The 17,664-nt window shown below is 40.7% G+C and overlaps 1 protein-coding gene and 1 long non-coding RNA gene across 6 annotated transcripts in view; one reads left to right on the top strand and one right to left on the bottom strand.

Annotated features, from left to right (window-relative positions):
* The window catches only part of LOC144455495 (uncharacterized), a 126,941-nt gene extending 126,723 nt beyond the window's left edge, over positions 1–218 (bottom strand). For all 3 annotated transcript variants that reach the window (XR_013484203.1, XR_013484204.1, XR_013484202.1), the window contains exon 1: positions 86–218. This is a non-coding gene — a long non-coding RNA (uncharacterized LOC144455495). The remainder of the gene's footprint in view (positions 1–85) is intronic.
* Positions 219–294: 76 nt separating this feature from the next.
* The window catches only part of RGS12 (regulator of G protein signaling 12), a 244,785-nt gene continuing 227,415 nt past the window's right edge, over positions 295–17,664 (top strand). For all 3 annotated transcript variants that reach the window (XM_078148696.1, XM_020992154.2, XM_078148697.1), the window contains exon 1: positions 295–360. The gene's annotated coding sequence lies outside the window, so the exon portion shown is untranslated. The remainder of the gene's footprint in view (positions 361–17,664) is intronic.

The raw sequence follows: 17,664 nt of genomic DNA, 5'->3' as shown, positions 1-17,664 counted from the left end.
CTGAAATAACCGATACGAACGTCGGGGGCCGGGCCCGGGGCTCCTACTAGAGCAGGAACCGAAATCCTCCCCCGCCCCTCTTTACCGTCAGCTTCTCTGCCCGTCCCCTGAGCGCCGGGCCTTGTCCTCGGTCCCCAGGGCAGCCTAACCGCTCTCGCCCCCAGCGGCGGCCGCGCGCCAAAGGAAGTCCCGCCTCCCGCCCTGGAGCCAAGGGCTTGGCGCGCGCGGGCGGGGGCGCGGTGTGTAAGGACGCTGCCACCGCCTCCCGGGAGGGAGGAGGGGGAGGGGCTGGGGGCGGGGCCGGCGGAGGCGCGCGCGCGGCCGCGGGAACTGAGCGGCCCGGGGAGAGCGGAGCCGGGGGTAGGTGTGGCGGCGGCGGCAGCGGCGGAGCCGGGGCGGGAAGAGCGGAGGGCCCCGGGGAGCCGGCGGGGGGCGGCGGCGGAGCCGGGGGCCCGCCCGGCCCTGTCCGGGAAGAGGGGTGCGCGGGCCGCGGGGAGCCGGGACATGGCGGCGCAAGGACCCTTGTTCTCACTTTGTTTCTCTCCCGTTCGGCTCCCTCCGGATCCCGCTGCCCGCGCCCCCACCCCTCCTCGGCACCTCTTGTCCCCACGGGCGGGGCGCTCGTCCTCCTCCTGCTCCCTCTCCCTGGGTCTTTCCCTCCTCTGCGACCCTTCCCCCGTTATCTCGTCACCCCCTCTTTGGTCCCCGTCATTCTCCAGGCACCTCCTCCTTGGTCCCAGTTATCTCCTCTTCGGTCCCTTTCACTCCCATTATCTTAGAGTCACCCCCTCTTCGGTCCCCGTCACTACTGTTACCCTCCCGCCACCCCGTCTTTGGTCATTATCACTACTGTTACCCTCCAGCCACCCCCTCTTTGGTCATCGCCTCCATAACATTCGAGTTACCCCTGTTCTGTCCTTGTCGCTCCTCTTTACCCTCGAAGCACCTCCTCCTAGGTCCCCTCACTGCTGTAGCTCCCCTCATCCCTCCACCTCCGTGGTCCCCAAGCCCTCTCTTCTCCCTACATCCATCCCTGCCGTAGCTTCCTGCCTTCTCCTCCCCCTTCTGTTCCCCCCTTCCTTCTCCACTGATTCTCCTTGTTCCTCCCACTTCTAGTGTTTTCCCCACTTCCATTCCCTCATCCCCTTCCCTGCTGCTGGTTGCCCCGGTTCCGGCATCTCTCTGTTTAGCAGTCGTCTGTCTCCCCACTCCAACTCCTCCCGTGGATTGTCCTCATCCACTAGCCCATTGAAACCAACGAAACTTGGACAATTGGATGCAGTTATGATTGGTTTTACTCCCTGCTCCCCGATTCGCTCCCTTTCCTGAACCCCCAAGTTAGGAGTGGGTGAGAGCGCTTGTTTCCTTGCTACCCCGGTCAGTTTTGGAGAAAGAAGACTGGTCAGAATACTTCCCCACCCCCTTTCCCTGGGGGTCTTACACCGGGTGGGCTTTACAAAGATCGAGTAAACTCTCTTCCCTCTTACATCCCCCCACTTTCTTGGGGGGGGATCCTAAATGGGGGAAGGACTCACAAAGGAAGGATAAACTCTTTTCTCTCCTCCCCTCCTCTTCCGTGGTTTCTTCTCCCGGTGATACTTGAAGGGGGCATTTTAAGGCCGTTGGGAATTGTCATTTTATTTTTCTTTTATTTTCTTTTGTTTTCAAACTAGGAGCCAAACTCCTAGGCCAAAATCATATACCAATTAAACATCTCTTGCTATTTCCTTGACAGATCTCTGCTGCCTTTTGGTAGGGGCCTCAGTATAGCTGGTCTCCAAGGTGACTGACAGCTGAGAGGGTGGATCTTAGTTTTATCACTAATAAGTGCTAATAGTAAATAAGGCCAGAATGACCTAAGAGATTTTTTTTTTCTGAGTCTCTGGGTGACTAGGGGTGGGTGAGGTGGAGGGGCTGGATTCCAGGGAATAATTTAAATCCAATTTTTATTCTTCTCTCCCTTCAGAGCCATAGAAATTTTGAATTGGATCACAAATTAAGAGTTGGAAGAAATCTTGGAGATTAAGTAAATGGTCCAGCTGAGATTTAACACAGGCTACCTGAGTCCAAAGCCAGTTTACTTTCAGTTAATACAAACTCCTCATAAGAAAATGCTGGCCAAATTTGAGGAGTTTACAGATTAGGAAACTGAAGTCTAGAGATGTTAAATGACTTCGAAGCTAGATTAGTTAGTGGAAGAACCCAGAGTAGAATCCAGGCTTACTGACTCCTCAGTGCTCTATCCACTATACCATATTGCTGCTTCTGAAGTGTATTCTACAATTATAAACTTCTGTTTTGAAACTTTGGTACCTGGTTTGCAGTACTAGAGTTGGGAAGAGAGACAAACACAATGATAAACTTCTCTTGAAGTAGCTAACTGGTAGCGTTGGAGGTGGGAAAGGCAGTGATAGGGCAGAAATGGACCCCTCGGAAGGTAAAGGATGGCTTGTAATGGGGAGAGGTGTGGCAAGTTAGATTCAGGAAGGAGGTTTGAAGAAAGGAATGGGGGGAGTGGAAAATCATAGGATCGTCAATTTAGAATTGGAAAGAACCTTAAAGAAAGATTAACCACCCAAGTCCCTTACTTCAGAGATGAGAAAGCAGAACTGAGCAGTCTTTTTTGAGTTGAAGGAAGTAGTGGGGTCCTTTGATTGAGGCTAGTGGTGAGTGTGGACTTGGAGGATTTCTTTGAGGCTTTAAGGAGAGAGATGAAAGGACTTTGGGGCAGAAATCTGGAGAAGGAAGGAGACTTCTTGAAGTGAACCCTGAAGTTGAGGTAGAGGACCCCTAGAGATGTCTGGATTTTATTATTCAAGGTGTGATTGGGAAGAAAGGTCTGAAGTTGAGTGGGGCACACCTAAGCTGGATTTCAGGATGGAGCTTGTGAACAGAATTGAAGTTGAATTTTAGAACTAGGTGAACAGAAGGGAAGAAATTTAAAATTTAGCTTTGCGTCATCTGGGTTTTTCTTCATAATTTCAAACACTGTCATCAGTTTGTGTGGGGATGACTTTAGTGAGCTGTCGCTAATGTGTAGCAGCAGCCAGGTGCATACAGTATATAGTGTGCCTGAATTCTAAAGCAGGTTTTCCATTCAAGCTCCCTGACTTTTCAGCTTGCAAAAGGCAGTTGAATGTTGCTATAATTAGCAGATATTCTGTTGATTTTCAAATTGGAGTTTAACAAATTGGCTGCGTTGTTTGCTGGGAGAACTCTACCCCAGAGTTTTGTTTGCTGGGAGAACTCTACCCCAGAGTTTTGGGAGCTTAAATTTTTGTAATAGCCTTTTTTGGTAAGTGACATAAAAGGTATTCTCTTTGATGACCTTAGTGGCTGTTAGTATACTGGTCATATTATTGTCCTTTGATGATGCTTTACTTTTGGCTTTATTGCAAGGCTTCTCAAATGTTCAGATTTCAGAACTCTTTTACATTCCTAAAAACTTTTGAGGAACACCCCTGACCCCCAAAAGAGCTTTTGTTTGTATGGGTTAAATGTATCAGTATTTACCACATTAGAAATTAAAACGTCTTAGTACTTTGAGTTTTGTGTTAATTAGTATTATTAGTACTTTTGACGTTGCAGACTCCCTGAAAGGGTCTCAGAGATTTCTGGGGGTTTCAGATCCCACTTTGAGAATTGCTTGATTATCAAATTGCCTGTATAAAGCTTTCCCCTTAAACATAGAGCCAATTAAATGTAGTAAAAATTAAAAGGCAGAATGAAGAAAAGAATAGCATATAATTTATGACCTTATTAAGTTACTCACATAGGTGACATCTGTTAGCTAGAAATGCAGCTAAGAAGGCTTTTAGTTTTCACATTCGTATTTGGAGTTTGTAAAATTTCTGTCAGCATTCATTTTACTCTAACACTAATGCTCTTGACTTTGCTGAAGAAATAATTGGAATAATTCCTCTGGTTTCTGAACAGTCACTTTTCTGCATTAATGAATAGAAGCCTCATCCAGTTCTACCACCATCATTGTGGATTGCATCTGTGGTTCTCAGATTACAACCAAAGGGCTATTGATGTGTCTGGAAATACACTGCTGTTTGTCAACAGCCCTGCCCTTGATTAGAAGCTGAGGTCTGTTCTGGAGAATGTGGCCCATCAAAGAAAATTATTCTGTAGGGTGAGCTTGGGAGAAACTATCATCTCAGGATTTTGAGGATTTGGCAAAACTCAAATTGGTTGGAAAGGTGTGGGTGCACTTTTCCTTTTATATATTTTTTTCGTGTTTTAAAGTTTTGTCTTAAGAAAAACAGAAAAAAAAAATCATGCTTTACTTCTCTGAGTTTGATCTTTTATAATAGGTGACTCCAAAGCGCACATCTTCATATTTACCTTGTGTAGTTTCTGGGACATCATCATTCTGAAGTTTCTGCTAGTTAACTGATAATACAAGATGCTAATAGAAGATAAGCCTGTATAAAATTGGAGTGAAAGGAGTACTTTTTGCCCCAATATCTTGTCATCTTTGTGATGAAGCACTGGGGTAGTTATTCTAAGTGTCAGATTGAATAGCTGTGTCTCAAATATTTTTTTAATTGGCCAAGTCAGCAGTATGCCAAATAAATAATATGTGTAATTGTTATTACTGGGCTGACTGGTGATTTGTGATACTACCTGTGTGACCTTGGATAAAGTCCATCTCTTTAGGGCCTCAGTCCTCTCCTGTAAAATGGAGAAGTTAGATGAAATATTCTATAACATCTCTTCCAGCTCAAAAACTCTGATCCTTTGCTTTTTCCACAATTCTGTAATGTGTTTATTTGGGTAGAACACTTCAGGTCTCTGCATATTTATAGGAAAACATCACAGGATACCGTGTTGATAGATCATTAGTATCTTTTACACGTGGACTGTATCAGATCAAATGTAACAGTTCAAATAAAATATCAGCCATTTAAGCTAGTTAGCTCTCTTTTTGAAATGGATACATGCATTATTTGAAATGGATATATGTAGGTATATGTGCATTTATATATGAATGAAAATCTCTATGGACCTCAGTTTTCACTTCTGTAAAATGGGTGTTGTACTGCCTCCTCCTCCCTAGGGCTCTTGTGACAATGTCTTTCTGAGATGGAGCAGAGAGGGCACAGAACTTTTTATCACAAGACTTGGACTTGATTTTTGATTCTGATTTAATTGATATTGGACAAGTTATACTCCCTATGCCTTAGTTTCCGTATTTATAAAATGACTATAATAGCTATACCACCTCACACTGCTGATGTGAGGCTCAAATGAAATAATGGTTACAAAACACTTTGTAGCCTATGAAATGCTATATTAATATCAGCTATTAGTTAAAAACCTTGAAGCATTATAGAAATGAGCTGTAATTATTATGAGGTATAACTAAAGTAATGTGATGGGATTCTGTAAGCCTCATAAGAATTAGTTTCCTCACTTTATAGTCATATCTTGTGCATATATAAATGTCCAAAAATAGAAATTTGTACCAAACTAAAATTTCCTGTAGTTCTGTAGCATTTCACATTTTTACTACTTTCTTAGTAATCCTGTGAAGTGGGTAATATAATTATGGTTATCCCTATTTTACAAATGAGAAAAACTGAGACCCAGAGGTAAAGTGACTTTCACCATGATCGCTAGGGAGTGTCAAACTAGCATCTGAACTCCTCTTTTGATACCAACTCCAGGGTTCTTTATGCAGCTAGGAAGAGGGAGAAATTGACATAGGTTTGTTTATTTAGTCTTCCATGTTTCAAAGAATAGTCATTTCTCTATGTAGACCTAAAAAAAAAGAAAATGAAATAGCTCTGGGCCTTGTGATGTTGGTAGTTTAAAAAAAAAGGAGAGAATAAAATGGACGTCAAAGGATCAGAAGAGCATAGCATTTTAAGATTGGAAAGCTAATCCAGCCCCCTCATTTTAGAGTTAGTTGCTTGAAAGGCAATGCACACATTTTTGCTCATTAGCATCTCTAGATTCTTGAAAGTAGATGGTATCTAATACCATATGTATATGGAAGGGAGTAAAAGTTCCCCCTTGAGCCTCTGTACTACCTAGGAATCCTAAACAGAGTCAACCTAAATCCGTGGGCTTCCAGTGGGATATGATTTGACTTAACAAATATGGAGAATTTAATAGCAGTGTTTGCTTCAGTATTTTAATGGAATTTTGATTTCATTGATGTGGCTCCTTTTTTGACTATTGCTGTTTACAAAACTATTCATTCTGCCTCATTTCAGGTGGTTCTTGTTTGTGTTCTTTCATATCCTCCATAGAGGCTCTGTCTAATCCACTGGATACCAGTGGATAATTGTGGAACCTTTGGTTTGGCCGTGTATTATCCCTCATTCTCGGCATGACTGGCTTACCTCTTTTTTCTGGTCACATGTGGGTCTGATATCTTTTGTGCCACTTTTTGGGCACAGATCACCAGTGGTAATATGTCTGATGTTCATTGTCCTTTGGAGACAGCTGGTGGTGCAGTGGGTAGAGGGATGGGCCTAGAATTGGAAAGCTCTAAGTTCGAATCCAGCCTCAGGCACTTACTAGCTGTGTGAACTTAGGCAAGTCACTGTGAAATGGGGATAATAGCGTCTACCTCATAAGGTTCTTGTGAGACTCAGCTGAGATAATATTTGTAAAAATGCTTAACATTGTGAATGGCACATAGTAGTTGTTTTATAAATGTTTATTCCCTCTCTCCTTTGGAACACTTGTAATTTTGATTCTAACAAGATCATGATGTTACCCATATAACATCACCAGAAGAATATTTGGGTTAAAAAGATTGAGTTCGTGACTGTGACAAGCTTGGGATCATTAAGTGTTTCTCATTTAGGGAGTAGTTGCCCAAATGTGATCCAGCTACTTTCCATTTATTAAATTCTGGGCCTACATCATTGCCCATATGCAGTGCCTGTTCAAGATATATAAGTCATTTAAACTTTGTGTTGTTTGTGAATGCAAACAATGGAAAGATTAGTTATTTTCATTAACAGCTATTAGGGCATTTTTTGTGTGAGGCATAAACACAGACTTATATATTCTTAGTGAAGAAACAACTACCGTAGTTATCCCCTTTGTTTCTCTTCAGGGTTATTCCCTTTCTAGACTCCATGAGTCTTGCATTTTATTGTAAGCTGAAGGGCAGTGACCCAGAATTTCTCTGTTTCTAAGTCTTATTACAGTTAGAGGTGTATTAGACTATTGATGCTAACTTTTATAGTGGCCATACTATTCTTGTCCTGTTCTTACCTGTTAGCTGCTTATAACTAAAGAAATCAGTTGCTGGCTGAGAACTGGAATTTTTTTCTTCCCTCATTCAGTGGTTAGATTTATGAAGATTCGAAGAGATCGTATTCATAGGCTCATGAACTCATTGAGCATTGTTAGGACTTTAAAAGGTCATCAGGTACAACTGTTTCTTTTTTGCACATGAGGAAACTGAGACCCAGAGAGGTGAAGTAATTTCTCTAAGGTTAGACAGGTAGTAGTAAAGCCAGACTTAGAACTTTCTCTTAAGTACTCGCTGATGCCAAATCTAGTGCTCTTGCAGCTGTTACTTCTAGGGCCTGTCACACTATAAATTAACTTCTTGTCATTCTCCCTGCCTCCTCTTATAGTTCTTCTGATCTTTCTAAAAAGCTACATTCTACTTTCCAGACATATTGATAGCATATTTGCAGAAAAATCTCATAGCTCCCTAAATAAACCTTCTCGTCAGTCAGCCAAGTGTTAGTAGATTGCCTGCCATGTACTCCAGTAGACACAGTGGGGGCCACTAAAAAAGTATAACCTGCCCTCCAGAAATTTAGACCCTAGTTGTGGAGATGAGAGGAACATACCTGAAACAAGTATCAAAAAGTGCAAAACAAACATATCAATTAATGCCAGAGAGTAGTATGATTTGTAATTTTCATAAGAGTTAAGGGAAAGGGATTTTCAATGAAGACTGAAATAGGAAAGATTTTATGGAAGAGGAAATAGATGAAGTGGACTTGCGTGACATTGGTGTAATTGGAATGGATAGAGGGTAATTGGAATGGATAGAGGGTAGAAAGAAGTGGCGGTGGCCATTTCAGGCCAAAACAGCCTGAGCAAAGACACAGAGATAGGAACGAGTTAAACATGCTTATGGAATAGGAAAACTGCTGCCTTGGGCAGAAATTATGTGGAGCAGAGTAGTGTGAAATAAAATGGGATAGACAGGAAGGGGCCAGCAGTGGAGGCTCCTGAAAGCCAGAGAGAAGGGTTGAGCTTTGTTTAGGTAGACAGTCAGAGCCATTCAAGGCTTTGTAGCAGGGCAGTAGCATGAAAGTGGAGTTTAAGGAGGATTATTCCAATAACCAGTGCAGGAAGGATGCAGTGGAGATGGGGAGAGGCTGCAATCAGGGACTCAGACTAGAGATCGTTATAGTAATCTAGAAGGGCATGACAGTGTTCTAGGAGGAATGAAGGGGAAGGGACATAAAGAGATTTTGAAGGAAAATGAGGAAAACCATGGGAGATTTGGGGAGGAAAGACACATAAAGGTGGGATGACTAATTTTCTTTTTTTCTTTCTATTTTTTATTTTTTGGTGAGGCAGCTGGGGTTAAGTGACTTGCCCAGAGTCCCACAGCTAGTGAGTGTTATGTGTCTGAGGTTGCATTTGAACTCAGATCTTCCTGACTCCAGAGCTGGTGCTCTATTCACAACATGACTAATTTTCAACCCGGGTCTTCCTTACTCTTCATGTTAAAACTTTCTGTTAGTCAGCTGATGCCTACATTCACCACTTGCTGAACTTATCTATTTTATCTATTTTCTTTCCTTTATTAAAATAGAGCTTTTCATGACTAATTAACTTGGTCTTATTCTACTGTCTACGCTGTGGCATTCACACACATAAGTGCCTAGAGTTATGTCCTGTTTCTCTTTTGCCTTGTTCTTTCCTTCCATTATTAAAGACCTTTTAAAACTTCACCAGGGAGCCTTCACATACTAAGTGGATAGTTTAAAGGGTCTCATCTCCTCAATATGTGTGTAGCATATCAAAGTAGAGGTGTTGAAGGAGAAGACACAATATAAAACAGCACAAAATTAAGCTAACCATAAGTGACAAATAACATTATGTGGTTTTAGTTACATGCAGTTTACTATATATACACTGTGTATATATCATACATGTTATATATATATATATATATATATATATATAAATATATAGTATACAACATATGTCATGTATATACAGTATATACAATATGTGCTGTGTCACTACAGAATGTAAACTCCTAGAAGGCAGAAACCATTTGTTTTGTACAATGCCTAATATATTGTTTATATCCAATAAATATTAAATGACAAGTCATAAACTTTGTTCTTGCCTAATTTTCCAGCTACAGGTCCTTTTGAAAATTAAAGATTGCATATCTGTATACATTTGACTATGGATTTTCTTTTTTCTAGATTAGACGTCTCAAAGTGTACCGCATTAAAAAATTATATCAGTAAACCTGATCTCTGCTTCTTCAAGTAAACATGCTAGATTTACATATGCCATGTTCAGCACTTCCTTTCCACACTTAAAAAAAGTAGCTGGCTCTGAGATCCTGCTTGATATGAGTTCTTAATCTTAGAGAGATGGGCTGCAGAGGTGTCTGTCATAAATATTGATACAGGCATGCAGTTACTTGCTCATTTGAAGCACATGGGCTCTAGGGGTGACAGTGGAGTTTCATTCTTCCCAACTTAAGTGCATTATTAGGCTGTACACAGCATCTTGTAGAGAAAGCCTTTTCTCATGTCTGCCTGACATTCATCCTCTTGGATTTCTGAATTACATCAGCAGTGGAAAAGGGGAGATAGAGGTAAGCTAAGCACAGAACTCTGCTTAGAAGTGGTAGGCAAATAAGAATAATAAACAACATTTATGTGGTGCTTTAAGGTTAATAAAGTTCTTTCCCCACAACTACCAGTTAATGAGTTTTTCTTAAGTGCTTATTGGACTACGCTATGAGGTAGGGAATGCAAGTATTGTCTCCATTTTGTAGATGAGGAAACAGGCTCAGCAATTATATGATTTGCCCATGGGGTCACTGAGCTAGTTTTTGTAGAAACCAGCCGATAGGAGTGCAGGTCTCTTGATTCCAAATTCAGTGCCTTTCTGACAATATGCTGAGTGACCATATATTAGATGCTTAAGATATGTGTGTGTTGAATTTAAATTTAATGAAACCAAGACTAATAGTAACACTAATACTGAGTTGTCTCTAGCAATAAGGGATAATTAATATTTTGTGAGGGGATATTTCAACTTCTTTTCTAGTGAGTACTAGACTAACAAATGACTATATTCCCAAGTTTCCTAATACTATTTCCTAGGTCCTGTTTTAGATTGCTTGTTTAGATCAAGGGGTAGTGATTAATTATGTTTTCTATAATGTGTTCAAACAAATATCTCTAAAAGTTATCATGATTGGGATTTGTCATCTCTGATTTCTCCAATCAGCTCATCAGTGTTTTCCTGGTCTTCTTCCTAATTTTTTGTTATCCAGCGGTCATCTTTACTGCTTTTTGAGAGAGCGTTTTTCTAAATGGTTAATCACCATGACATTATCAAACAGTGATTTCTTCCTAATTTAGACTGGTTATGAAGAGGAGTAGAGTAAAAATATTTTTGTGGAATAGAATCTAGGCACTTTGATATATGTGAGAGTATCATGGGGCGTTTTGATTTCTGTAGGTCTGAAATAACATCTCAAGAACTTATTTGTGTTAAATGCATAATAATATAATTCTAAACTATCAAGTTTTGAGTTTCAGACTGTTCTGTTCATTCTTTTACCAGTTGATAAATAAGTGATTAGATTAAAGTCCTTGTAGGCCTAAGACATTTTTGTTTAACTGGGTAGAAGTAGTAGTAGTAGTAGTATCAAGTTTTGAGTTTCAGACTGTTCTGTTCATTCTTTTACCAGTTGATAAATAAGTGATTAGATTAAAGTCCTTGTAGGCCTAAGACATTTTTGTTTAACTGGGTAGAAGTAGTAGTAGTAGTACTGGGTAGTAGGTAGAAGTCATACACTTTGATACATGTGGCTTTAACATTATAGATGACTTCCTAATTCTCAGAGCTATCCATAAGAGGAATAGTCTGCTTCAGATTATAGTAGCTGGTTCTTCACTGAAGGCTTTTAAGTGGAGGCTGAGTGATTTCCTGTTGAAGATACTGTATAGGGGATTCTCACTTCCCCTGGCCTAGAAGTGATCTCTGAGGTAGTTTCCAACTCAGATTCTGTGACAGTTTATACCAGAGGTATGTTACTAACCTAATCCTCACAAGCCACTCTGTGGTTTTGCTCTCACTTAAATACATAAAAATGTCAGTTTGTCCATGGAGGCTATTACATATACTTTTTAGAGAATGTGTTTTTAAAAATCAAACTTTATTCTGAGCAAACTTGATACAAAAAGCAATTTTCTTAATAAACTGATTTTTTTGTTCTTGCTTTTAATGAATGACTAGTCATATTTGAGTAAACATTCTCTGTTACTTTCTCTTCCTAAACTGAGGTTTATAATGGATGGAAATTTATTTCAGTCATACCAATTAGTAATATTTCTATAGGGCTTTGGTATATATGATCTCTTAATTCCCTCTTTTATCTCAGAATATTTCTGATAGTTTACTAACATCCAATTGTTCTTAATATGAAACAGCATTTAAATTTTTTTTAAATTTTGGAGCATTGGGCAGATGAGAGGGAGAAAGAAGTGGGATGTCTGCTGGTTTCTTTCCCTTTTTTAATGGATTACTCCATTCTGCCACTTAGCAGCCCAGAAATATTCCTATCAGGGTTGAAATGGTTTTTCATTAATGCTTTATAACTGACAAAGATGATACACAACACAGCAGCTTTACAATTTTTTTCTACCTATACTGCACTTTTTATTTTTTCTTAGTACTACTTAAATACTACAGTTTTTAATTTTGTGTACAGGGATGAACTTTGGCTTAATTCTATTTCATAATACCTGTTCATCACAGGACTCTGGTTTCCCTCAGAATTTCAGAATTAGAAGAATCTTAAGAGGCTGTCTAGTCCAAACCATGTACTTGGTCAAGAATCCCCTCTATGACCCTCCCACAAAGACATCATCTAACCTTAAGATGAATATTTCTAGTAAGGACCCGTGATTTCCCAAGACAGCCCATTTGACTTTTGGATATCTCGACTGTCAGGACGTTTTTCCTTATATCAAGCCTAAACTGCTTCATTACAGCTTCCATCCACTGCTCCTAATTTTACTTTATAGGACCAAGTACAGGAAATCTGATCCCTCTTTTCAGGTGGTATCCCTTTGCCTTCAAATCCTTGAAGACAAATATGTCTACCTGAACCCCTCAGATTTCCAGCTTAAATATCCTCAGGCTAAATATCCTTCAACATTGGTCTCTATGCTTTCACCATCCAGCATTTCCTCTGGATGTTCTCTAGCTTGTTTATGCTCTTTCCAAAATCTCATATCCAGAATTGGATCCAGTGTTCCAGGTGAGGTCTGCCCAAGGCAGAGAACGTCAGGATTGTCACCTGTCTTAATTGGTATCTCTGACTATTACTTCCTAATATTACAGTGGTTTTTTTGGCTGCAAAGTTACATTCTAATCAGATTGAAGCTTTTATTTCACCAAAACCCCCACGTCTTTTATACATGAAGAACTGTGCAGCCATATTTCTCTCTTCCCTATCCATACTCTTTGGCACCCAAGACTGGGACTTAATACTTTTACTTCTCTTAAATTTTACCTTATTATTAGATTCAGCTTTTCATTGTAGCCTGTTGAGATGTCTTTGGATCATGATTATGTCATCCAGTGTGTTAGCTGTCTCTCCCAGCTTGGTGTCATTTGTCATTTGCATATTTGATAAACATATCATTTATGCCTTCATCCAAGTAATTGATAAATATGTTAAACAGGGCCAAGAACATATTTCTGGAGCAGCTATGTGGAACAGTGGATAGGGTGCCAGGCCTGGAGTCAGGAAGACTTAGCTTCCTGAGTTCAAATCTGGCCTCAGACACTTAACTAGCTTTGTGACCCTGGGCAAGTCACTTAATCCTGTTTGCCTTACTTTCCTTATCTTTAACGACTGAAAAATGACTGAACAAGGACATGTCCCTATATCATTCTACTGAATATTTCTTTCCAAGTTGACAGTAAACTGACACGTAGGACTCTGGGCTCCCAAGATTCTGATCTTAGGGACAGACCTACAAAAGGGTCACATTCTTTGGCTCACTGCTCCAAACCAGAGTTTATTCTGGGAACATCTTCAAATATGCTTATGTCTTAAGTTTCTACAAATGTAGGTAACTGAGATCCCTAGCTCCTATGTAAGCATTGAAAGTAACAAATGCAGAGTAGATACAGGACAAACTTAATTTTGCTTTATGAAAATGTAGATGTGAATGACTCACAGGAGCCCATAAATAGATACAAAAAACACAGACAAAAAGTCAAAATAGTTCCTCTTGGAAGGGATGCTATCAGCAGGGGAACACACCAACATTTTGGTGAATCTCTACCTTTCTCACAGGATCCTACATAGTCTTTTCAAGATTTATTGCCATCTGTGGTTTGGACTTCTTATGGGAAGCAAACATACTTTGCACAGCTCCCTTTCCATCAGACCTGTGATGACCAAGTTATGACTAACCATAATGACAGGGTGGAAATGTCATAATCTCATGCTTCCATGGTGTGACTTTAACAATTGCTGCCCCTTTAGCTCCAGGGAGTCTGTGGGTGATTGTTTTCTACCTTTAAAAGATATAGTGCTGCAGGAACTCGCCTCTTTCTGGAAGCCAGGTCTCCAAACTCTGCAACTTGGGCTTATTCTTGATGAAACTGTCAAGACTGGTATTGCCCACAAAATTTCCATTCTTTGCTAGAATGGTATATTCCAGGATTATGCTGCCTAGGAAATTATTTTTCTCTACACAGGAGATTGGGGTTTGGGAACATTGTCCATGAACTCCTATTTTAGGCCTACTAGGCAAAGACCTACTTGCTTTTGCCATGTACTTCTGTAGGAACTCCATCATTGTCCTGACTGCTTGCCTTCCCTTGGGCCAAGTAATCCTAATCTCGGGCCACCATGCTTAGAAAACAGTGGGTGAGCATATGCTGCTAGCCAAGGCAGCCATTGATGGTTTCTGTAGAAAGGAGACTTCATATATGGATAGGCTTCACCTTCTGAACCCAGATCTGATCAGATCTGTCCATCTTCTTCACAGGGAAACGGGGAAAAAGGAAAAAAAAAAGGGTGAAAAAGTTTGAGAAGGTCTTTGGTTGACCATTGTGCCAAGATTCCTAGCCAATCAAATCATCTTGGGAGCAGCCTTAGTCATAGAATCCAATCAGAAGTTGTCCTTGTCCTCCTTATAAGGAACCAACAGATAAGTCCATTTCTATAGGCAAAGATGCATGTTTGCATGTCCTTACTATAGAAGGACTGAGGGAGAGATATTATAATGAAACTGACCAATTTTTATTACCCTTCACTAGAGAACCATTAATGAGTGCCAGTCAGCCATTTCTGAGGCTGCCTGAGCGTCCCCTTATCTAGCCCACACCTTTCCTTCTTGTCTTCAGGATAGTATGAGAGCTTGTTAGTCACATCTCCCTTTCTTAGTAACTGTGGTATAGTTTGTTTAGATCTTGAGACTTGAACTTATCAAGGACAATTAGATTTCAAGTACCTATTAACAATTTTTGTTGTGGCCTTTCCTATCTAAAGATCACTCTCTTTGACCTCTATTGTCATTCCATTTACGTGAGTATTGGGCCTATTTCTCCTCTGAATGATCTTTTGTTCTCCAAAATAGCTAAAAAAAAAAAAAGGGGGGGGCTTCTGCATTTGTTCTTAATGTTCATTATCAATCTTACCCCCTTTTTGAGCTTTAGCACTTCTTGTATAGTTCTTACAGGATTGTGCCAGACATTTAAGTTCATTCTGTATTATCTGACCTTAGTTTCATGTTTGATAGATGTCTTTTCAAAAATCTAAATGGAGTTCTTTGTTCATCTCTGTGAGTCACTTTAAATGGCCTTCATTTTCTTCATTGAATTATTTCTGTTTATGTCTTCAGAATTTCATACATATTGGGGTTTCTTATTCTCTGGTGCTGACTCCTTTGAATTTAAACCAAGTCAATAAACATTTATAAAGTGCTGTGTGGCACTGGGGAGGACACTGGGGATAAAAGACAAAAATGAAGCAAAGGATGAGGAAATGCTAGTTGACTGAAGCCTCAACCCTCTGGTATCCTGTGATGACAAAGAAATGTTAGAGTGTTCTTTCTCCAAGCACCACAAAACAGGCAAATTGAGCTTTATAATTTGGGTCAGTAAATACTTGGTGATCAGATCTCAAGAGCATTACAACTCTTACTAAATCCCATTTTCTTAGCTCCATCCCAAGGTAGTGGGAGATGATGCACAACCCCCCCACATGTGGTACGTGTACTTGGCTCCCAGGGTCTGGTGTCTGAAATTGAATTTAACTATAACTCCCAGGGTTGTTGTGAGTATGAAAAATGAGATATTTGTAAACCTTAAAGCATTATATAAATGCTGGCTATTAAAAATGGTAATAATAATAATAGATTGAAGTTCAAGGGAGAGATTAAGAACTGGATACTTAGATTTAGTCTTCATCTTCATTAGAAGGATAATTGAACCCCTGGCAGCTGATGACATTGCCAAGGGAGAGAGCTTAGAGAAAGAAGAGAAGGCCTAGGACAAATTTGTAGGGAGCCCAGTGGTTGTATAACATTTTCCCAAAAGTTCAGTAATTTGTGACTAGGAATGGAGAAGGTGGATGTTGGAGGTATCACAAGGTTGGGGTTTAGTAAGGCATGACTGATGTTAAAACAAAGGAATTCAAAGGTAGCTGATAGTCCTGTTGAATGCTTTAACCATAGGGTCGAGACTGTGATGGGAGAGGTCAGAGCTGCAGGGAGAAGATGCCACTGGATAGAGGGACTGGATGGCATGGTGAAGAGGAAAAATAGGGCTAAGCTAGGGGTGGGGAGCCTACGGCCTCAAGGCCACATGTGGCCCTCTAGGTCCTTAAGTGTGGTCCTTTGACGGAATCCAGACTTCACCAAAGGCCACATGTGGTCTTGAGGATGCTTGTCTTGAAGTTAAGCAGATGAGACAGGAAGAAATCAATGGATAGGAAGATTTGGTCAGAGAGCAATTGTAGAGTTCTGGATCATGGATTAAGAGTCTGATTGGCTTTGTGTGTGGCTGAGGAGGTAGAGAGAAAATGAAAGTCCTGGGAGGTTAGGAGGCTGATGACCTGGGAGATCAGGGTATTCAAAGACATGTAAAGATGTAGGTTGAAGTGCCAAAGCATATGAGAGCAGGAATCACCATAAAGAGGAAGACTGTAAGAAAGGAGGGAGAATGACTTGAAGGTCAGCAGAGGCCTGTGATAAGGAGTTGGACTGGATTATAAAGTGGATGGATTGAAGGACCAGGGGTATACATTTTGTGCAAGAATTTGATTTTACTTTAATTTACTATCACTTCTCCTATCTGTACAAGTGCATTTAAATGCAAATAATTATGAGCACAGATTATTTTGCTTTAAGTAAAAATTTTCAGGCTACTGTCACTCCTATATGCAAATGCACTATATCAATTAATACAGCTTGATCTTCTTAAATTCTGGTCCTTCTAGTGTTAAAGGAAGAGAGAATAGCTGGTCAGTGATGGTGGCAAAGGAATAGCCTGCAAGCAGGAGTGAGGATCATGGAGTATGTGTCTTCCTCCTGGCCTGTGCTTTGAAAGAAGAAATACCCAATGTTGGAGAAAGTAGTGGGGATGCATTGTTTTCTGGGGCAAGCACGAAGGTGATAAGAGTGTGAAATGAGAACATGTGCATTGAGCATGGATTCTAGATGGCTTAATGGAATAGAAAGGCAGAGAATAAGGTGGAGTAGTAGGTCGTAGGAGAACTGAAGTGGAAAGGAATGGGAATATGGGGAGTGCTAGGTGGGCATGAAGATGTAACTGTGCAGAAAAAGGTTTAGAGGAGCAGGAGCAGGGGAATGACTAGTGGATGGGGGGCAGCCATCTTTTAGGATGAGACTATGGAGTCATTGCCTGTGACTCCCTAAGGGCCAGATCTCACAGGTTTCTAAGTCTTATATGGCTGATGAAGAATAATAAGGTGGTGATTAGATGACTGGGACTGAATTTCCACAGCACACTCAATAGCTGTATCCCAGGATGGCAGGGCATAAAGTGCACACAGGAGATACCCTACGTGTGACAAAGGGACTGAAAGCCTGATCTCTGACTCCCTGGAAGCAAAGACCCTCCTCCTTCTATAGTATCTTAGATCCACTGAGGCAGAGGTGCTGTGATAGAGTCTCTTTTAGAGCAGACTTTCTACTGTCCCTGAGACCTACATGCTGAGACCCAAGATGACTTAGAATTTCTTTTGGAGCTGTATGAATTGACTTAACATTGTTAAACAGGGCCCATATTGAGGCCATATGCTGTAGAAAAAGTACTGGACTTGGAGTCAGGAGAACCCATGTAAGAATGGGCAAGTCCCTTTACCTTCCTGAGCCTTGTTTTCCTCATCTATAAGATTGTGCTGGTAGAGAAATTACTTTG

The sequence above is a fragment of the Phascolarctos cinereus genome, unplaced genomic scaffold (assembly GCF_003287225.1).
Source record: "Phascolarctos cinereus isolate Bilbo 61053 unplaced genomic scaffold, phaCin_HiC Scaffold_9;HRSCAF=440, whole genome shotgun sequence".
Classification (NCBI taxonomy): domain Eukaryota; kingdom Metazoa; phylum Chordata; class Mammalia; order Diprotodontia; family Phascolarctidae; genus Phascolarctos; species Phascolarctos cinereus.
The sequence above is the reverse complement of the archived record's forward strand: the minus strand, read 5'-3'. Positions and strand labels throughout refer to the sequence as shown.